Source organism: Hemicordylus capensis, chromosome 15 (genome assembly GCF_027244095.1).
Source record: "Hemicordylus capensis ecotype Gifberg chromosome 15, rHemCap1.1.pri, whole genome shotgun sequence".
Lineage (NCBI taxonomy): Eukaryota > Metazoa > Chordata > Lepidosauria > Squamata > Cordylidae > Hemicordylus > Hemicordylus capensis.
This window is the reverse complement of record NC_069671.1, coordinates 1,776,502-1,789,975: the sequence shown is the minus strand read 5'-3', so window position 1 is coordinate 1,789,975 and position 13,474 is coordinate 1,776,502. Positions and strand designations below refer to the sequence as shown.

At 50.6% G+C, this 13,474-nt stretch overlaps 1 long non-coding RNA gene across 1 annotated transcript in view; it reads left to right on the top strand.

Moving 5' to 3' along the window:
• The first annotated feature begins 1,001 nt into the window (after positions 1-1,001).
• LOC128338111 (uncharacterized) overlaps positions 1,002-13,474 on the top strand; it is a 32,985-nt gene continuing 20,512 nt past the window's right edge. The window contains exons 1-4 of the long non-coding RNA XR_008312518.1: positions 1,002-1,154; positions 3,201-3,289; positions 3,379-3,523; positions 4,124-4,187. This is a non-coding gene — a long non-coding RNA (uncharacterized LOC128338111). The remainder of the gene's footprint in view (positions 1,155-3,200; positions 3,290-3,378; positions 3,524-4,123; positions 4,188-13,474) is intronic.

The window sequence follows — 13,474 nt, the reverse complement described above, 5'->3', positions numbered from 1 at the left end:
ATGAGGGCAACGTTCCTGCTACAAGAAATCACAAGGTTTCTTTGTGGACCATGAGGCTCGACACACAAGTAGTGGGGAGCCCGAAGGGGGTTGGCGGGGGGAGCGGGCTTGGAGTGGGGGGGATTGGGGGGCTCCTGGCCCCCAGAAGGGCCCCTGATGGAGACGTGCCCCCTTAATCCGCCTCAAGACCATTTTTGTTCACTCAGGCCTTTTGAATGTTGATTTTTGAATTTGATTTTTAAAACAGACTTGGAGGGGGAAAGTGTTGTTTTGTATGGCATTTGGTACGTTTCCCTTCTGGGCTGTTGTGATTTTGTGTGTGATGGTTTTTTTTAACTTGATGCCTTAATGCCTGTGCAGTGAGCCACCCAGAGAACAATTGGTGATGGGACAGCCAACACATCAAGTTTCTTATTATTTATTAATCTTAAAAGGTGCCTATTGAAGGGAGTCCTGTGGAGAACTGAATGGCTTGCTGTTGTGAGGGAGGAGAAAAAAGTGTGTGTGTGTGTGTGAGGGTTTGGTCGGAGGAGGAATGTATTCATTCATTTGTTTATTTATCAGCTTTGTACACCGCCCCAAACGTTTGTCTCTGGGCGGTTAACAAAAACATAAAAACAATGTAGATGATTGTCAATCAAAGACAGACTGATTGTCTATCGGCCGAACACCCTCCGCTCACTGAGCCCAAGAGACCCCTTCTTGCCAAGGGGCGAGCCTCTTGTCTCGAGCAGGGGGAGAGCAACTGGCCCTCTCCACCCCCCAGCACAACAGCCCTCCAGGGGCTGTGGCTGGGGTCTGCCTTCATGCATATATTTAAATATATATATATATATTTGTATAAACTTCTATACCGCCCAAACCTTCATCTCTGGGCGGTTCACATGAAAGAACTAAAATACATCTAGAAGTGAAAGACAAAGCCACCGTTTCTCTTGGTCTAAGTAAGTTTCTTGTTTAGGTGGGGAGGAGCCCTGGGGGGGCGGGGGGGGGGCGGGGGCGGCTCTTTAGTCATTTAATGCTGTCTGTCTGTTCCCGAAGTTTTGTTTCGGACTCTGGCGGGAGGAGCGGAACCGAAACCTCCGCGGAGCAAATTAAAACCGAGAGGAAAGAGCTGGAAGGGGGAGGCGCCTGGCTCGGGGGGCGCAGACCAGGTGGGCCCCCCCCGCCAGTCCAGTCCGAGGGGCGGCGACCCCCACCCCCTGCGCGGAACTAGGGCGGGCGGGCGGGGAAGCGAGTCTTGCCTGGGGGGGGGGCTGGCCCCATAGACTGCCCCGGCGCCAGCGCGCCCCGGTGGAGATGGGAAGGAGAGGCCGCCGCCTCCTCCGTGGGGCTGCTGCAGAGCTGGGGGGGGTGAGGGGGAGGCTGCTGAGGCGCCCCCAAGAAAGGCCCCTGCTCTAGTTCCCTCAGGTGGGGGGAGCGGGGGCTCCGCCTTCTTCCCGCCTAAATCCCTCGGCAGCCATTGGGGGAGGGGGCGGCCCCTCGTGGTGGCCTGGCTGGCTGCCCCCCACCGCTCCCCTCCCCCCAGGCTGCCCCCCATTGCATGAGGGGCTCCTCCTCCTTCTCACCGCCCCCCCAGCAGGGGGAGAGACACACACACACCCCTCCTCCTCCTCTTCTCACTTCTTTGTGGGGGCTTTTTTGTTTGGTTTTAATCATTTTATATATATATATATGTGTGTGTGTGTGTGTGTGTGTGTATCTTCTCTCCCCCCGCCTTTCAGGTCATACGGGGGATCTCCTCTCCCTCCCCTTTAAGACTGTATGGGGTATCTCCTCTTCCCCCACTTTCAGACCATATGGGGTATCTCATCTCCCCCCCCCTTAAGACTGTATGGGGTATCTCCTCCCCCACACACTTTCAGACCATGTGGGGTATCTCCGCTGATCCCCACTTTCAGATCATATGTGAGTGATTATTTCTCAGGACCATCTTACATCCATGCCGGAATCCCTAAAAATATATAACAGACCTGAATTTCTGACATCATTGAGCAATTTATAATATGTGGCCTTGAGGTTCAAATATTCCTGCAAATGTGAACATTTAGCCTATGGTGCAGATTTAATCTGGACAGAGGGTACTTCTGAAATCCCCACACACATGCACACTTGTAACGGTGCAGTATTAATCGGGAACTCTTCAGAAGGCACTGGTACTACACCAGTGCTTCTCCCACTGCACCAATGTTTTGTAGCGATATCAGCCATATTATGAAGTTGCCTTATACTGAGTCAGGCTATTGGTTCATCTTGCCAGGACTACAACTCTGACTGGCAGCACCTCTCGGGCAGAAGCCTCTTCTACCTGAGCCTAGCCTGAATCTGGGGCCATCTGCATGCTAAGTATGTGCTTTGCCTCTGGGCGAAAATCCTTCGCATAAAGATGAAATGATAGTCCCTCTCCAAGTGTTTTTCATATTCAAAATGTCACTAGCCTGCTTGTTCACACCTACTCATGGTGATGGTTTGTTTGTTTGTTTGTTTGTTTGTTTATGTAACATTTTTATATCACCCAAAACTTGTGTCTCTGGGCAGTTTACAATTAAAACCTTTTAAAACATTTTTTAAAAAATCATTTAAACATTAAAACCATTAACATTAAACTCATTTAAAACCAACATTAAAAATTAAAACCATAAATCTAATTAGAAGCCTGAGTGAATAAATGAGTCTTCAGTGCCTCTTTAAAAGTTGCCAGAGGTGGGGAGGCTCAACAGGGAGTGCATTCCAAAGTCCAGGGGCAGCAGCAGAGAATTTGAGGTCTAAAAGGAAAAAAAGAAGTAGTATACTGCTTGCTTGCTTGCTTGCTTAAGTGCTGTCAAGTCGGTGTTGACTCTTAGCTACCACATAGATTCTCTCCAGGATGATCTGTCTTCAACTTGGCCTTGAAGGTCTCTAAGTGGTGCATTCATTGCTGTCGTCATCGAGTCTATCCACCTTGCTGCTGGCCGTCTTCTTCTCTCCTTTCCTTCAATTTCCCCCAGCATTATGGACTTCTGGGGTTTATAATGTTTCTGAAGTATGATATTTTGATCCTGCTTACTACTATAAAAACTATGTATGTGGTTGTCTAGGGGCAGTTCTTACCATCGGCAACCAGGCTAGTGGGTATTTGGTGTAGGAAGTGTGCATCGATCAGCTAGTAATTCTTATTTCTATTTCCTAAGAAGCTAATGCCTTTGTCTGTCTTGCTACAGGCCCCAGCTGTGGACAGAAAGCAGCTAACTGAACCAGGATGGCAACTGCTCAGCTCTCACACACTGGAGTGAAGCATAAAACCTCCAAGGTACCAAGCATGGGGTCAGCTTTATCACTGGCAGGGAGAAAAAGATGGACTTCTATAAAACTGACGAGAGATGTCTTTGTTATTTGCAGGAAACACTTATGTTTCCAAACAGAGTTGCTACTGAACAACAATCAGTAATTCTGGTGAAAAGGCTGCTGGCGATTTCAGTGTCCTGTATAACTTACCTCCGAGGGCTCTTTCCAGAAAACTCTTATGGAACTCGCTATTTGGATGGTAATAATATTTGGCGCCTTTGTCTCTTCTGCTTTACACATTAATGGAAAAGCGTTTTCCATACAGGACTTTTTGCTCGCATCTCCTCCGGAATGGAGTGTGTGCATTCACATATTGGCCAGATTTACCCTGAAGTCTCTGCAAGCTATCGGGGAGCACTTCACACACAATTTGGATTTTTCATTATGTGTTAGAGTGTAAGCCAATTTATATCCGGGGTAAAAAAAATGCACTTTTTGCATTGGTTTTGGGTGGCAGCTTTGAACTCGCAGTAAAGCCTCACAGTAAACTCACGGTACAGCGTGTTGTCTGAAAACCCTCACGTTTCCCTTTCAGGGCTAATAACAGCTTTGGAGAGCCATTTTAAGGTTTAGGAAGGGCTAAATGCCCCCTTCCCATGTTCCACAGACCTGATCCTTATCCCCACTGCTGTTGCTAATGAACTCTAAAGTGAGGTGTGGCAGCGAATGAAGGGCCAAACACTACTTGTTTTGCATAACATGTTTTGGAGGGATTCATGTTTTTTTCTGTGGTACAGTATTGGGAAATCAGCTTTGTAAACAAATTATTCTGTATTGTGTCATCCACCCCCCCCGCCAGATATGTGTCTAAAAATCCTTCGTGAAGACAAAAGCTGCCAGGGCTCACTACAGATAGTCAAATGGTAAGAAAGCCATATTCTTGAATATGGCTAATTTTGAATATTTTGCATAGTACTGTTTTATTGAACTTTCATGAAAAGTAAATGTTATGTCTTGACTTAAGCTCATATTCATCCCGCTCATACAGTTACCAAATTAGCTTTCGGTGGCCGGCCCAAGTGATACTCATGAACTGTTCTTTGCAGAGTAGGTGTCTCTCTCAGAATTCTCATGCTGCTGGGATGCTTTTATAGCCAATGCCCATTGATTGTGGGTCTCCGGCTTCCTTTCATGTTTGAAAACTGTCTTCTTGGATGTTGTCTATCAGTTCATCTCCCAGAAAAGTAAACAATCTGGCTATTTCTCAGAAATCATTTCATTGTGCTTCACCACTTTTGGGTTGCAAAGACCTCTTCTTCCTTTCCTTCAGCCTTGTCTGTTTATTAATGCTATCACAGGACACTATGGCTACAAGCAGGATGGCTGGACATACATAAGACAGAATGGCAAAGTGGCTCAGTATGTAACAAATCTTTGCTCATTAATATTTCTGTGCTCTCAGGCTTCAGGGATGCTTTGATGCACTGGAAAAGAGCTATGTAAGTTTTCATTTCATTATTTTTAAAAGGAGTGTTTTCAACATCCTGTTTCTTCACAAACTCTCAGGGGAGTTTCTTTTCTTTTCATTTTGACATCATCGTTGTAGCCAACTATGTACCTGTAGAATCCTGTCACAGGAGTCTTTGCATCTTGATCTTCCAAGGGAAGAATTGATTAAATCACTAGTGGTGCCCCCAACTCCTTCACTTTCCTACCCTGTAGTCATCATCAAAATTTCTCTTTGTTGGTGTTATGAAGGTTGTCCAGAGCCACCCAGCAGTAGTTCACAGAAGCCATTTGACTGAGGTGCAGTTGGCCTGTGGAGATACAATAGCCATTTTACTTGCTGCAGCGCCTCCTCTCTTACAGTTTGTGAGATCTTTAATTCCTAGACGTCTGGCTTTTTCCTGTTTGGTTATATACTGGTCTTCCTCCGCTGCAGTAACTCTGTTAAACTGGGAGGGGTTCTCCAGCTGTCACTCAAAAACTTAGTAATTTTCAGTCCTGCTTCTGCTGGAGTGAGCAGGAGGAGATAGCACATATGGGATGACGTCCATAACACCAAGAAGAATAAACCTTCATAGCAAGTACCAGTGCCCCTTCCCCTGCTTCACCTGCTGAAGAGCTTCATGTCAGGTAGATATTTGACAATTGCAGTTTTCCACCAGCATGGATATTTAGGAAGAGCTGTGCTACCACAAGCAGTTGTTCAAGGAATGCTGCCTATGTCGGGTGACGGGTGGGGTTTGGCTACCTTAGGTAAATACTCTCTCTCTCTCTCTCTCTCTCTCTCTCTCTCTCTCTCTCTCTCTCTCTCTCTTTCTTGGTTCTTGTTGCCAGGGACATCTCCCGGGTTATTCCCTCCCACTAGCTCCGAGACAGGACAGAATCTGATTGGAAGACAGAAAGATACATGCCCACTCGGGACTGAGGGGGATAACCCCACCCCAGTTCTTTCTGTCCTCACCTAGCTCCAGACAGCAGTTTTTCCTTCTCCTCAACTCTTTCTCTAAATCCCTTATCAGTCCTTATCCTTTATTCCTGGTGCTCCTTTTTTCTCCTCAGTCTTGTCGTTTCTCTCTCTCTCAAAAAAAAAAAAGTTCTTCTGTTTTTTCGGCTTTTTCCCCACTTCCCGCCCCCGCTGTATGGAGTGCGGTTTGAGGTGGAGAGCAGTCTTAGTGCCGAGTGGAACGCAACGCTGTGGTTTCGGGCCAGGGCTTTCAAGGGCTTTTGGAGCTCCCGCTTCGGCAAGCCCTGCTAACGCGGAGGCGAGCGCCGCCCCCACCGCAACGATCACGGCCGCCCGCCCGATTCCGGCAAGCCACGCCATTGCCTCAACGCCCGCTACCACAGGGCCGCAGCCAGAGGCTTCCGATCAGCCGCACGCTGCTGCGACGGTGACAGCCGCCTTAGAGCAGTCCGTGCCGTTCGCCGCCGGGTCCGCCGCGAGTCTTCTCCCTTCGGGCCGTGAAACTCGCTCCTCAGCGGCCCGGCGAGCAGCCGAGAGGGCCACCGGGTCATCCACCTCTTCCGCGGAGTTTGTGTTTTCCCAGCTCCCATGCGCCAACCCTCCGCCTTCCACCGCGGAGATCAGAGCGTTATCGGAGGCACAAGAGCGCTGTAGGCGCAAGATGGCGGCAGAGGGCCCCAAAACGGCGCAAAATGATGACGCGGCGGCCATTTTGAAGGACTCGGAGCGAGTTTTGGCAGGCTCCTCGTCTGTGGAGACTTCTCTCAGGGAAGTGACTGGGGCCCCTAAAATGGCGGTCGGGGAATGGGAAGTGCCTGCAACCCCAATGACTATAGCGATACCAAAGTCTGTTCCCCCAGAGTGGCAGGCTTGGTTTAAAAATGCAATTATCAATACTGTTTACCAGCTTAAACCACCTAAGAAAGATAAAAAATCCTCTCGTAGGAGGAAGAGGGACCCATCCTCCTCGGATAGTGGTGCTTCTAGTACCTCCGCTAGCCCCCCTCTAAAAAGGCCAAAGCAAAGCACAAGCATCTTACATCAAAGAAGGCTCCCACACGTAAGAGTGGCACGCATTCTTCTGATATCTCTGACCATGAATCTGGAGACCCAAAGCCACTGGATCCCAGACCTCTGAGGAAACCTAATGTAATCCCCTCCCAACCTTTAGAGTCGGAAGGGGAGGAGGAACCCATCAGGAACAGGGACTCACCTCGGGATCCCAAACTCCCTGACAGAGAGGATGGGGAATGGTCAGGAGGAGAGGAAGGTGAAAATGCTTCTGTCTCCCAAAGACTTTTTGTAGCTGAGGACTTCACTCCTCTCATGACTAGAATCATTAAAACTATAGGGCTTCAGCAAAATGCAAACCCCGTAACGCAGACTACTGAAAAAGGGGACTGGGTGTTTCCAAGAGCAAAACTGAAAGACGTTCTGTTGCCCCTGCCTGATTTATTCGCGGAGGTGGGGAAACAGGAGTGGCAAGCACCTGTAGCCAATAAAAAACCGTTACCTATTTCTAACCGTTTTTATTCCTTTCAAAAGGAACCCTCTGAGCTGTTCAAGACACCTTGTACAGATGCACCAATTGTACAACTGGTGTCGAATTCCCTAGTCCCGCGGGACGGAGAGGTCACGCTGAAGGACCCAGCTGACAAGAAAGCTGAGTCAGCTTTTAAGCGTACCCATGAGAATTCTGCACAATCCACCAGGGCAGCAGCAGCTGCTTCCATGGCAGCAAGGGCTTCTCTGCTGTGGATAGATGATTTGTTGAATGATCCCCCAGCGGATTCCGGGAGGTTTAGGCAACAATTGGTTAAAATACAAAAAGCTCAGGCTTTTATAGCAGACGCTACCTTGGACTCTATAAGATACTCTTCCCGGGTACAGGCAGTGTCAGTTCTGGGAAGGAGACATCTGTGGCTTAAGAATTGGGCTGTAGATAGCACCTCCAAGAGTAACCTTACCCTATGCCTATGATGCCACGAAACTTTTCGGGGAGGAAGCCTTAAAGGATGTTCTTGTAGAGTCTACTGGCAAATGCAAGACCATGCCCACTGCTGGGCGTAAGCCTGATCGGCCACCTTTTAAAAGAAATAATCAGCAATCTCAGCCCTTTCAAGGTTTCCGGTCCTTTAGGGGCCGGGGCAGGGACAATAGGCTGCAAAGAGGTTCCTGGGGTCATCAACGTGCCTCCTATAGGGGGGGCAGGCGGCTTCAGACAGTCATCTGCCCAATCAAAGCAAAAGTCCCAGCAATGACTCAAATCCGGTTCAGCTGGGGGGGCGCTTGTCACAATCCCTCCCCGCCTGGCCCTCTTCGGTGACAGACCATTGGGTACTACAAGTGATCCAGTCCGGTTACAGGATAGAGCTGGACACCCCTCCTCCCCGCAGGTTCCTCCCAACCCCAAGGTCCCTATCCTGGCAGAAGCATTCCTAAATGCTTCAGGCCATCCATCATCTGTTGGATATAGGGGCGGTGGAACCAGTTCCAACCTGCCAGGAGGGGAGGGGCGTTTATTCTATACTGTTCACTGTCCCCAAAAAGGACGGTTCAAGGCGGGCGGTGCTTGACTTGAAATTCTTGAACAAATCCATTAAAAAAGAGCGATTCCGGATGGAGACGTTGAGGTCAATTTCGGAAGCTCTGCAACACCTGGACTTCCTAACATCAATAGATCTAAGAGAAGCGTACCTACAGGTGTCGATACATCCAGAAAGCAGGAGACTGCTACGCTTCAAGTATGCAGGATGCCACTTCCAGTACACCGCACTACCCTTTGGTCTGTCAGCCGCACCCAGGATCTTCACCAAGGTCCTCGCGCCTCTGGTGGCGCACCTTCGTCTGTGCGGAATTAATCTTTTTGCATATTTAGATGACTTGCTTCTGAAATCAAACGCAATGGACCAAGCGAAAAAGGACCTGGAAACGACCATTGCAGAACTGGAGCGCCATGGGTTCCTGATAAACCGGCAAAAAAGCCAGCTGACACCAAGCCATCATCTTCGGCACCTGGGCGTTGTAATCAACACCGTCGAGGACCGTCTTTTTCTTCCATGGGATCGCTTCACGACGCTTACTCAGGAAATAAGGTCTATCCTGGGTCCTCCATCTGCCCCTCTAGCAAGGGTGTAGGGTCTGATGGTGGACCTTGGCCATGTATTCTATTGTGCTTCCCTGAGCAGTAATGCCCTGGAGGGGTGGGGAATAAATATTTAAAATAATCATCATTGCGGTGTTCCTGGTACGAGAAGCCCAGTTGCTCCTGCTTTTGTTCCTACTACTGGGAAAGAATCGCCAAATAAGCATTTGGTTCTTCAAGCCTCTTTTTCCATTTTAGTGGCCATCACATTTTAAAAGGGGTTCCAAATGACCCTAATGGAGCGAGTCCAGTTTCTGTCCACTTCTGCCATGTTCCTGCAATTCAGAATCTGGTCTCTGGTCTCCTACCTCTAGCTCAGCTGCTGATTTCCTGGAGCCAGAGGGAGGAAAACTTTTGTTCTCGGTTGGTGCTGTCAAGGCATCTCATGAAGATGGGTTATCCCTGTCACGTGCTCCTAGGCAGGACTATGCAAATTAGTTTAGAAAGGCAGTCCTATATAGCTCTGACGGGGATAACCCCGCCCCAGTTCTTCTAGTCCTGTTGCTCCTGGCAGGCTGTGTTCCTCGGCTCGTCCAGTTCAGGCCTGTATTGCTTCTGCTCCTTACTTTTTCCCCGTGGTTCCTATTGTTTCGTGTACTTTCTCTCTCCAGATATATATTTTAAAAAAAAAAAAAGCCCCGTCAGTACTTTTCAGCGCCTTTCACTCCAACCTTGGTTTGTTGGCCCCCCCGGTTAGCCCCTTCCCCTCCTCCCCCCTCTCCTTTGTCAATTAGATTTTTATGGGAGATCCCTCCAGGGGCTCAGAAAGTAGGAGGAGGTTATTGCATGTGCTAGTGCCCGCTGGGCGTCCGTCTGAGCGTTTCCCGGGGCACACTAGAAAACTTGGCGATCCAGCACCCCAACCCAGCCCAATCGCCACAGTTCAGTGCACAATTGTCCTCCCTGCCCCGGCTGACTCTGTTCTGTCCGGGCAGGCAGTGGGAGCGTTCCTGCGTTCGATCGCCCCTTCGGGAGGCGAGTCCTCAGGAAGAACGGAGGCCGGAGAGAGCTTAAATCGCCCGAGGCGCTTTACACGTAGTGCGGCCCTCGCAGGCGACTTTAATCTAGTTGAGCCTACGTTCGGCGCATTAAACGAGGCCATCAGGGCGGGAAGGGTTAGACCGATCCCCAACCCCCCCCCCCACACACACACACAAGCAGAGATCCGGGCCTTGTGCTCTCTACCTAAAATGGCCGCCTCCACTAGCGACGCTCTACAGCCACTAGATGGCGCTGCACCAGAAATGGCGGGAACGGCTTCGGCTGCTCCTTCTACATCCTCAGCTAGTATTACAGCGAGAGTGCCCCGATCGGAGGGGCGGGAGGGTTCCCCCCTATCGGAATCGGTAGCTAATCTGCCTATGCCTTCCCAAATGCCCACGGAATGGCAAAATTGGTTTAAATCGACAATGAAAGAGTCCCTGGGTCTGCTGAGGGAGTATAACAAGCGTAAACGCTCTAAGAGGCCCACAAAATCATCTTCCTCTTCTGATGAGGAATCCTCCTCCTCTTCCTCCTCCCCCTCCCCTAGGAGGTCCAAGCGCAGAAGGAAACATACAAAGAGGCATAAAAAGCATAAAAAGACTGCTAGGGTCATTACCTCAGTACACTCATCTGAGGGATCTGGGCAAGAATCTGGGGACCCCACGGCAAATGACATCCGCCCAGTAGGAAATAAAGCTCCACATATTCCACCCCCCCTTCTGGAGGAGGAGGCGGAAGACACCACAGCTGATATCAGGGGAGCTGATATGGCCTGCGAGGGTGACCAGGGACTAGAGAGAGATGAGGGAGACTGGTCAGGGGCAGAGGAGATCGAGCAAGCACAATCTTCCCAACGCCTTTTCTCCCCGGAAGATTTTAACCCCCTCATGACCAAAGTGTTAACTACCATTGGTCTACAGGCTAAGCCCACGCCTGAACCAGGCCAAAATTCCAAGGGCGATCTGGTCTTTCCCAAGCCACAGCCTCGAGAGCTTCCCTTACCCATGCCCACCTATTTTTCAGAAGTTGTCAAGTCAGAATGGGCGGCGCCGAGTGTCCCGAAAAAAGCTTCCAACTCTTCCACTAGATTCTGCACGTTCCAACAAGAACCTACGACACTCCTCCAAACGCCGACCACCGATGCTCCTATTTCACAACTAAGCAGCGGATCCCTGGTACCGAGAGATGGGGAAGGGTTCCTCAAAGAACCATCCGATGAGAAGGCGGAGTTCTCGTTCCGACGGGTCCACGACAACGCCTCACTGGCTACACGATCAGCCGCAGTGGCCTCCATGACGGCCAGGGCCAGTCTTCTGTGGATCAACGACCTCATCGACGAGACTCCACCGGAATCTACTCGCCTAAGACAGCAGCTGTTGAAACTACAGCGAGCACAGGCACTCATCGCCGATACTTCCCTCGACACTATACGTTACTCGGCAAGATCCTCGGCGGCTTCAGTGGTCGGTAGAAGGCATCTCTGGCTGAAGGCGTGGCAAGCAGACTCCGTATCCAAGAACAACCTATGTGCTCTGCCTTACGAGGGGTCTAAGCTCTTCGGCGATTCAGCCCTAGAGAACATACTAGTCGAATCGAAAGATAAAAAGAAAACCATGCCATCGGCCCCCAGGAAGCCCGATAAACCAGCTTTCAGAAGAAGCTACCAACAGCCTTTTCGTGTCTTTCGCCCCGCCTTTAGGGGCAGGGACAGAGACTTCCGCGGCTCCAGATCCTCCTGGCCCCGCCAGCGATTCACCAGCAGGAACCCCAACTTCCGCAACCCCGGCAGCCAGGGGAAACCTCAGGCAAAGAATCAGTTCTGACACAGACTTCCTCAGCCTGGGGGGTCGCCTATCCTACTTCCTTCCAACATGGCTACGCGATATATCGGATGCATGGGCTCTGGAGGTCATTCGTTTCGGTTACAGGATCGAGCTGGGCTCCTCCCCTCGTCCACGATTTCTCCCTACTCCCCGCTCTCACTCCGCTTCAAAGCACGCAGAATTGTCCATGGCTATCCTACACCTGCGAGACATCAGAGCCATAGAGCTTGTTCCCAGGGGGCAGGAGGGGAGGGGAGTCTACTCCATCCTGTTTACGGTACCCAAAAAGGACGGGTCCCGCAGAGCGGTTCTAGACCTAAAATATTTGAACTCCTTCGTCAGAACACGCAAGTTTCGCATGGAGTCCCTCCGCTCCATTTTAGAATCTCTGCAGCAAGGAGACTTTCTGTCATCAATAGATTTACGGGAGGCCTATCTACACATTCCCATACATCCCGACAGCAGGCCGCTACTCCGCTTCAAATACGCAGGGCTGGACTATCAATTCAAGGCCCTCCCCTTCGGCCTCGCCTCTGCACCCAGGACGTTCACCAAGATCCTCGCCCCGGTCCTCGCTCTACTTCGTATTCAGGGGGTACACATAGTGGGGTACCTCGACGATCTACTCCTAAAATCGGAGTCCTGGGATTCAGCAGTAAGGGATCTGGAAAGGACCATGACAACACTGAATCAACACGGTTTTCTAATCAACATAGAAAAGAGTCACCTCTCCCCGACGCAGAGAATTCGCCACCTCGGGGTAATAATCGACACTCTATCGTGCAAGGTCTTCCTCCCGGAAGACAGAGCCCAGGTGCTTACATCAGAAACAAGGGACCTCCTGGCGAGGCTGAAGTCACCTCTACTGTCCTTGGCTCGACTCCTGGGACTAATGGTGTCAACGCTGGAAGCGGTCCCGTGGGCAAGGCTACACCTTCGGGTCCTCCAATGGTACCTCCTGAAATTCCAAGCGTGCATAACCACGAGGCGCAACATCCTAGTCATTCCACCTCCGCAGGTGAAAATGTCCCTGACCTGGTGGACCAGGTCTCGGAATCTCCAAACAGGCAAGTGCTTCCTCGAACTTCCGAAACTCATTATCACAACAGACGCAAGCAACAGAGGCTGGGGGGCACACTGCCTACAACACTCAGTCCAAGGACGATGGGAGAGCCTAGAAAGATCCCATTCTATAAACTGGCTCGAGCTGAGAGCTATCCGTCTGGCCCTCTTACATTTCCAACCCCTGGTCGAGGGGAAAGATGTCTTAGTGAAAACGGACAACACCACAGTCAAGGCACACGTAAACAGACAGGGAGGAACTCGATCGCGTTCTCTGTTCCAGGAATCAGTCCTCCTCCTATCTTGGGCCGAGAAGCACCTCAATTCCATCACAGCTCACCATGTCAAGGGAGATCTGAACTCAGTAGCGGATTGGTTGAGCAGGGAGGACCTCCTCCCGGGGGAGTGGTCCCTCAACACGGAAGTGTTCGATCAGTTGGCATACAAGTGGGGGCGGCCACAAGCAGACTTGTTCGCCACTCCCCTCAACGCAAAGACAGAGATATTCATCACCAGGTTCCACTATTGTGCAGCATGGGGAACGGATGCCCTGTCTTGCAGATGGCCTCAGGGTCTCCTGTACGCCTTCCCCCCGATACCACTTCTGACCAGAGTACTCCGCAGGATACGGAATCTGAGAGCAGAGGTCGTCATGGTGGCCCTGTTCTGGCCCTGACGTCACTGGTTCACGGACCTCGTAGGCATGGCAATAGACCAGCCTTGGCA